This window comes from Pristiophorus japonicus, chromosome 15, assembly GCF_044704955.1.
Source record: "Pristiophorus japonicus isolate sPriJap1 chromosome 15, sPriJap1.hap1, whole genome shotgun sequence".
In the NCBI taxonomy this organism is placed as follows: domain Eukaryota; kingdom Metazoa; phylum Chordata; class Chondrichthyes; family Pristiophoridae; genus Pristiophorus; species Pristiophorus japonicus.
In genome coordinates, this window is record NC_091991.1 from 114,790,707 (window position 1) to 114,797,831 (window position 7,125).

A 7,125-nucleotide genomic window follows, 5' to 3' on the forward strand; every position below is an offset into this window, starting at 1 on the left:
CAATCGGGCGTTGAGGGCCTTTAGGGAAAGTCTAGCCATATGATTGGCGACTGACATGGGTCTCTGATACAATGGTGCTGTGATTGGAAACTGACACAGTCTTTGATACACTGGTGTTGTGATTGGAAACTGGCACAGTCTCTGATACACTGGTATTGTGATTGGAAACTGACACAGTCTTTGATACACTGGTGTTGTGATTGGAAACTGGCACAGTCTCTGATACACTGGTGTTGTGATTCGAGTGTGGCAGCCTTTGATACACTGGTGTTGTGATTCGAGTGTGGCAATCTCTATTACACTGGTGTTGTGATTGGAAACTGGCACAGTCTCTGATACATTGGTGTTGTGATTCGAGTGTGGCAGTCTTTGATACACTGGTGTTGTGATTCGAGTGTGGCAGTCTCTGATACACTGGTGTTGTGATTCGAGTGTGGCAGTCTTTGATACACTGGTGTTGTGATTCGACTGTGGCAGTCTCTGATACACTGGTGTTGTGATTCGAGTGTGGCAGTCTCTGATACACTGGTGTTGTGATTCGAGTGTGGCAGTCTTTGATACACTGGTGTTGTGATTCGAGTGTGGCAGTCTCTGATACACTGGTGTTGTGATTCGAGTGTGGCAGTCTCTGATACATTGGTGTTGTGATTCGAGTGTGGCAGTCTCTGATACACTGGTGTTGTGATTCGAGTGTGGCAGTCTCTGATACACTGGTGTTGTGATTCAAGTGTGGCAGTCTCTGATACACTGGTGTTGTGATTCAAGTGTGGCAGTCTCTGATACACTGGTGTTGTGATTCAAGTGTGGCAGTCTCTGATACACTGGTGTTGTGATTCGAGTGTGGCAGTCTCTGATACACTGGTGTTGTGATTCGAGTGTGGCAGTCTCTGATACACTGGTGTTGTGATTCGAGTGTGGCAGTCTCTGATACACTGGTGTTGTGATTCGAGTGTGGCAGTCTCTGATACACTGGTGTTGTGATTCGAGTGTGGCAGTCTCTGATACACTGGTGTTGTGATTCGAGTGTGGCAGTCTCTGATACACTGGTGTTGTGATTCGAGTGTGGCAGTCTCTGATACACTGGTGTTGTGATTCGAGTGTGGCAGTCTCTGATACACTGGTGTTGTGATTCGAGTGTGGCAGTCTCTGATACACTGGTGTTGTGATTGGAAACCGGCACAGTCTCTGATACACTGATCTTGATGTTCGAGTGCGGCAGTCTCTGATACACTGGTGTTGTGTTCTATAAACTCTCCTTTAGTCAGTGCCTGTGGCCTAGTTCAGTCAATGATTGTGTTCCAGTACTTTCATGGCTCAGCTTTGTCCTTCAGTGAAGGGCACAGAACCAGTCAGCTAACCAGCAGGGTTCTCTCTGAGGACTCAATGCTTCCCGCTCCTACTCATGCATATTAAATGTGGTACTCAATGGAAATATCTTACAACTACAGGGGCCCTTATTTCTTAATGTGCGTATAGCATACGTCGGACTGTGAATTGGGAGAAAAGCACAGTGGGAAGCTGGTCAGATTCATGTCCTTCCCTCTCCGCTCAAGCAAAAAGTGTCATGTGTAACAGAGCTAACTTCATAAAGCACTTATATCACGAGTTTCATTTTCCAGCGCCGATACTGAGTGTACTCTACCTCCTGGTCTTCTGAGGCAGATATTTGCACAGAGCAGAGAAACATTGTGAAATGGATGTGATGGCTGTAGTGCCAATGTGGAATGCACAAACTACCAGCATACATCGGAGCAGAGGTCACAGAGGAAGCAGCCACATTGTCTCCCTGTGAAAGTTCCACCATTGTCTCCCAGCTCAAATACCAAAAAAGGTATTTGAACACAGGTCCCCCTGTTTGGGAATAGTCAATGACACTCTCCTGTCAGGAAACTTTCAGGAAAGACCGAACAAAATTCTCATCCTTATTTTCAAATCCTTCCATGGCCTCGCCCCTCCCTATTTCTGTAATCTCCTCCAGCCCCACAACCCCCCAAGATGTCTGTGTTCCTCCAATTCTGCCCTCTTGGGCATTCCTGATTATAATTGCTCAACTATCGGTTGCTTTGCCTTCTGTTGCCTAGGCCCTAAGCTCTGGAACTCCCTGCCTAAACCTCTCTGCCTCTCTACCTCTCTTTCCTCCTTTAAGATGCTTCTTAAAATCGACCTCTTTGACCAAGCTTTTGGTCACCTACCCTAATTTATCCTTATGCGGCTCAGTGTCAATTTTTTTGTCTCATAATACTCCTGTGAAGTGCCTGAGGACGTTTTACTATGTTAAAGGTGCTATATAAATGCAAGTTGTTGTCATTGTTGTTGAACAGGCTGGGGCTGGGGAAAAGAGGTGACCTGATAGGGGTTTTTTAAATTCTGAAGAGTTTTGATAAGGTAGACGTAGAGAAGATGTTTCCACTTGTGGGGGAGACCAAAACTAGAGGCCATAAATGTAAAATAGTCACTAATAAATCCAATGGGGAGTTCAGGAGAAACCTCTTTACCCAGAGAGTGGTGAGAATGTGGAACTCGCTGCCACAGGGAGTGGTTGGGGAAAATAGCATGGATACATTCAAGGGATGTTAGATAAACACCTGAGGGAGAAAGGAATAGAAGGCATGGGTGGAGACAATCAGAAAGGGCTTCTTCTCCTGATCATTATCCAGTTATTCCTGCTGGAAAACATGTGAGTGGACATCATCTGTGTGTGGACATCATGTGTGTGTGAGTGGGGACATCATGTGTGTGAGTGTGGACATCATGTGTGTGTGAGCATCATGTGTGTGAGAGTGGGGACATCATGTGTGTGTGAGCATCATGTGTGTGAGAGTGGGGACATCATGTGTGTATGAGCATTATGTGTGTGTGAGTGGGGACATCATGTGTGTGTGAGCATCATGTGTGTGTGAGTGGGGACATCATGTGTGTGAGTGTAGATATCATGTGTGTGTGAGCATCACGTGTGTGTGAGTGGGGACATCATGTGTATGTGAGCATCACGTGTGTGAGAGTGGGGACATCATGTGTGTGTGAGCATCATGTGTGTGCATCATGTGCTCTGTTGTGAAGACCCTAATGGTCGAATAGCTGGGTGACACTCACTATCTAGGCTCACAAGTGAACAATGACCACAGGTGAGATAGTGCAAGGTGGCCAATGTCTGTGAACATGTACCACCATCAGGTGAGGAAAGGAGGCAGAGTGACGGACAGACAGATATATAGGCATGTAGCCCTCTCCTCCAACAACATAATGGAAGTTGTACAATGCTTCTCCTCTGGGGGTCCACAGTGTCTCTGTACAGGCCCCCTCTGGAACCTGTATGAGCTCCACAGCCTCTGAAGCTCCTTGAAATCCTGTGCAAGGTGGCAGTGGGAAGGTGCGGGGAGACTCACCAAGAGTTACAAGGGGGGCAGGGTTTCATTTCCGCGAGCGCCTGTGTGACGATACATTGAAGTGACGCTGACAGAAGCACCAAGTGGGGCTGGCAGCACCTGTGACATCACACCGTTGTGTTGATCTTGGGGGGAAAGCTGTCAGAGCGGCCACCTCAATTAACGGTGGACGGGAACAGTGGTGAGTAATGAGTGGCCCCTGTGTGTTTGGACGCTAGCTGTTCTACTCAGCAGCTTTCTCTTCTCAAAGGTTGCGTGCTGTCTGTAATAATTCATTTGTGTGCAGTTTATTTTGGGATTCTGACAGAGATGAATTTGCTGAGCCCCGGATCGGTTGGCGATTTGTTCCAGCGCCCGGCTCAGGTGCTATTATCAGAATGAGGACATCTGCAAAGTCCCACTGGGCCTCCTACTGCCAGCCAATTAGGGCAGTGTCCCAGCATCCCTCGCTCGGCACCTGTCACCAGGTAACACAGGACCGAAACAGAACATTATGAAAATGCACAACAGGTCCAGCACCATCCGAGGAGATAAAAGATAGGTTAACGTTTCAGGAGCAGACAAGTAAAGGGGAAGGCAAGCTGGCAAAGAGTTTGACAGAGGTCTCCGCCCCAAACCTTCACTTGTCATCGCTGTGTGAAGATGCGGGTGAACCTGCTGTGCAGTCCCAGTAGTTTTTTTAGCCACCAATATTATAAAGAGCAGGATTACACGTCGCAGCAGCTGGACTAAGGTGATTATTCAGGGCTGGAACCGCGATTCTGACACCACAGCTCAGGGACCCCACTTCCACCTTCTGTCTTGTTTTCCTTATTAGCATAAAAGCTCATACTAGAACTTTCTTTTCATGACAGGATAGTTGTAATGTATGCAGCTGTGAGAAAACTCACAGATTTGTAGAGCTGTTGAAATTTCTGCGGTCTAGAGGAGTCCGTGTTCCATGTTTATGTTGAGTGTACGAGGTTGCAGCCCCTATTCCAATATTTAAAGGGGCTGCTCCTCAAATTCTGGCTGCACTTCAGTCCCACACTCCTGATCTTTGGGCACCCTGTGCGGAGGGGAGTAGGCAGGTCGGAAGGCCTCCTCGTGGGCCTGCTCCTGGGCATGGCCCAGGGGACCATCAGCCGGTTCAGGCAGCGGGCAGTCGAGGGGGTTGTTCAGCCCAACCGCCTGCCTCTCTTCCACGCTTACATCTGAGCCAGGGTGTCCCCGGAGATGGAGCATGCGGTGTCCACCGGTACGCTCGCAGTCTTCCGTGAGAGGTGGGCGCCGGAGGGACTGAAGTGCATCATCACCCCGGCACCCAAATTTTAATTTGACCGGTTAAAGTTTAAAGTTTAATTTGGCTAAATTGTCAGTTTTAGTGCCCCTTTAATAAGTGAAGAGGTTGATTATGACTTGGAGTTCGGCCTCTGTATGTGCGCAGACGCAGGCGTTGTCCGCGTACTGTAGCTCGACGACAGAGGTTAGGGTGATCTTGGACCTGGCCTGGAGACGACGAAGGTTGAACAGGTTCCCACTGGTTCTGTAGTTTAGTTCCACTCCAGTGGGGAGCTTGTTGACTGTGAGCGAGGAAGATTGAGAAGAGGGTTGGGGCGATGACGCAGCCCTGTTTGACCCCGGTCTGGACGTTGATTGGGTCTGTAATAGATCCGTTGGTAAGGATCACGGCCTGCATGTCGTCGTGGAGCAGGCGGAGGATGGTGACGAGCTTTTGGGGGCATCCGAAGCGGAGGAGGACGCTCCATAGTCCCTTGTGGTTGACAGTGTTAAAGGCCTTTGTAAGGTCGAAGAAGGCCATGTATAAGGGCTGGTGCTGTTCCCTGTATTTTAGGGATGTTCTGCCGAGGAATCTCCCTGTGATCAGCCACTGGGAAAGTCGTCGCTAGAGTCCTCCTCAACCGTCTTCTCCCTGTGGCTGAGGAGCTCCTCCCGGAATCACAGTGCGGATTTCGTCTCCTACGGGGCACAACGGACATTTATATAGTGACTTTCAGGACCACCTGATGTCTCAAAGCGCTTTACAGCCAGTGAAGTACTTTTGGAGTGTAGTCACTGTTGTAACATGGGAAACGCAGCAGCCACTTTGTGCATAGCAAGCTCCCACAAACAGTACTGTGATAATGACCTGATAAACTGTTTTAGTTATGTTGATTAGAGGATAAATATTGACCAGGACACCGGGGACAACTCCCCTGCTCTTCTTCGAAATAGTGCCAAAGGATCTCCACCTGAGAGCATTTGTACCACAATCTTCATACACTGCCCAAAGCACCATACCTCCGCACTCACTCACCAACAATCTCTGCCTAGCAACACTCACAACCATATTTCACCCCTTGCACACAATGACAGCTATTCAACTATGGCAGGCACATCACCTAAACACATTGCATCATACTCACTCACATGCTTCCCTGTCTCTTGCAAGCCTAGATGGCGCACAACAGGAGGAAGGAGGGGCGCATAGGCGGGGGCCTGGCCGACACCCAACCACAGTCTGTGCTGGAGAATCGAGTGCTGCAAATCATTGGGTGCTAGGTGGTGGGCGCCTTGGCGACCGGCGATGTTGACCTTGGAGACAACAATGGTATGTTCATCCCTACTCCCACTTACCCCGCACCCCACAAGTGTTTTTGCACTTTCCAGCTCATCATGCTGTATGCAGGCATTTCTCCCTTCCCGCCCCCCTCCCCTCACCTTAACCTGACTCTTGTGCCTTTATGCTTTCAGATAATCAGCAAGCACACAAGTAGCCTGTCCTAAAGGTCACCGCCGAGAGCGAGGTGGGGGATAGAGGAGGAGGACAGCACCCTGCGTCACTGCATCTCTCACCAGCGGACACCAGTTCAGATATTGGCACTGCGCGTTGTTTAGAGGCTAGTATAGTAGCGGGATCTGCACAGGGTGAGGCACCGGGGACAAGTGGGCTGCAGCAAGGCCATTTGGAGAGGGTAGCTTGGAGGATAGCTTCCCAGAGGCTGAGTTAGCACGGGAGTTCTGCTGCACAGGACTCAGATGAGGACCTTGATGGGGAGGCCTTTAGAAGAAGGGAGATGGGCATGCACATGGAGATGATAGATGCAATGGCAAGGGTGCCCGAGAGCCTCTCGGCAATGGTAAGGCACGTGGAGGAGACGGCCTCCAACATTGCATAAGGGTCTGCGCAGACTATGGAGCCCATCATTTCCAGTCTGCAAAGGATGGTAGACTCCCAGAGAGACCGTGGCGACCCAGATCTGATGCCGCGTGTGATGGGCAATCTGGCAGCTTCCATTGCAGCACAGGCGGAAGTGACCCAATGTCTTAGAGCTGTAATGCAGTCTATGCTTGGTGGCATCCAATCTCAGACTGCTCTCATGCAGTCTCAGCTTGATGCCACGCAAGCTCTGACTGCTGCCATCGTGGCTGGGTCTACCTCCGTCGACTGGGGCTTTCACGGTGTCGCAGCAGGCCAGCAATCTTGCTCCAACAGATTGCTAGGGATACTGAGGTGCTGCCGCGGGCGAGTGGCAGTGGGTCAGTGGAGCAGGAACCAGCTGTCCTCTCTCAGGATGACAGCATTCCTGTTCCCATCACTGTCACTCCGTTCAGTCAGCATGGACTTGTTAAGGGAAGGTCGTGTCTGACTAACTTGATTGAGTTCTTTGAAGAGGTAACAAGGAGGGCCGATGAGGGCAGTGCATTTGATGTAGTTTACATAGATTTTAGCAAGGCTTTTCACAAGGTTCCCCATGGC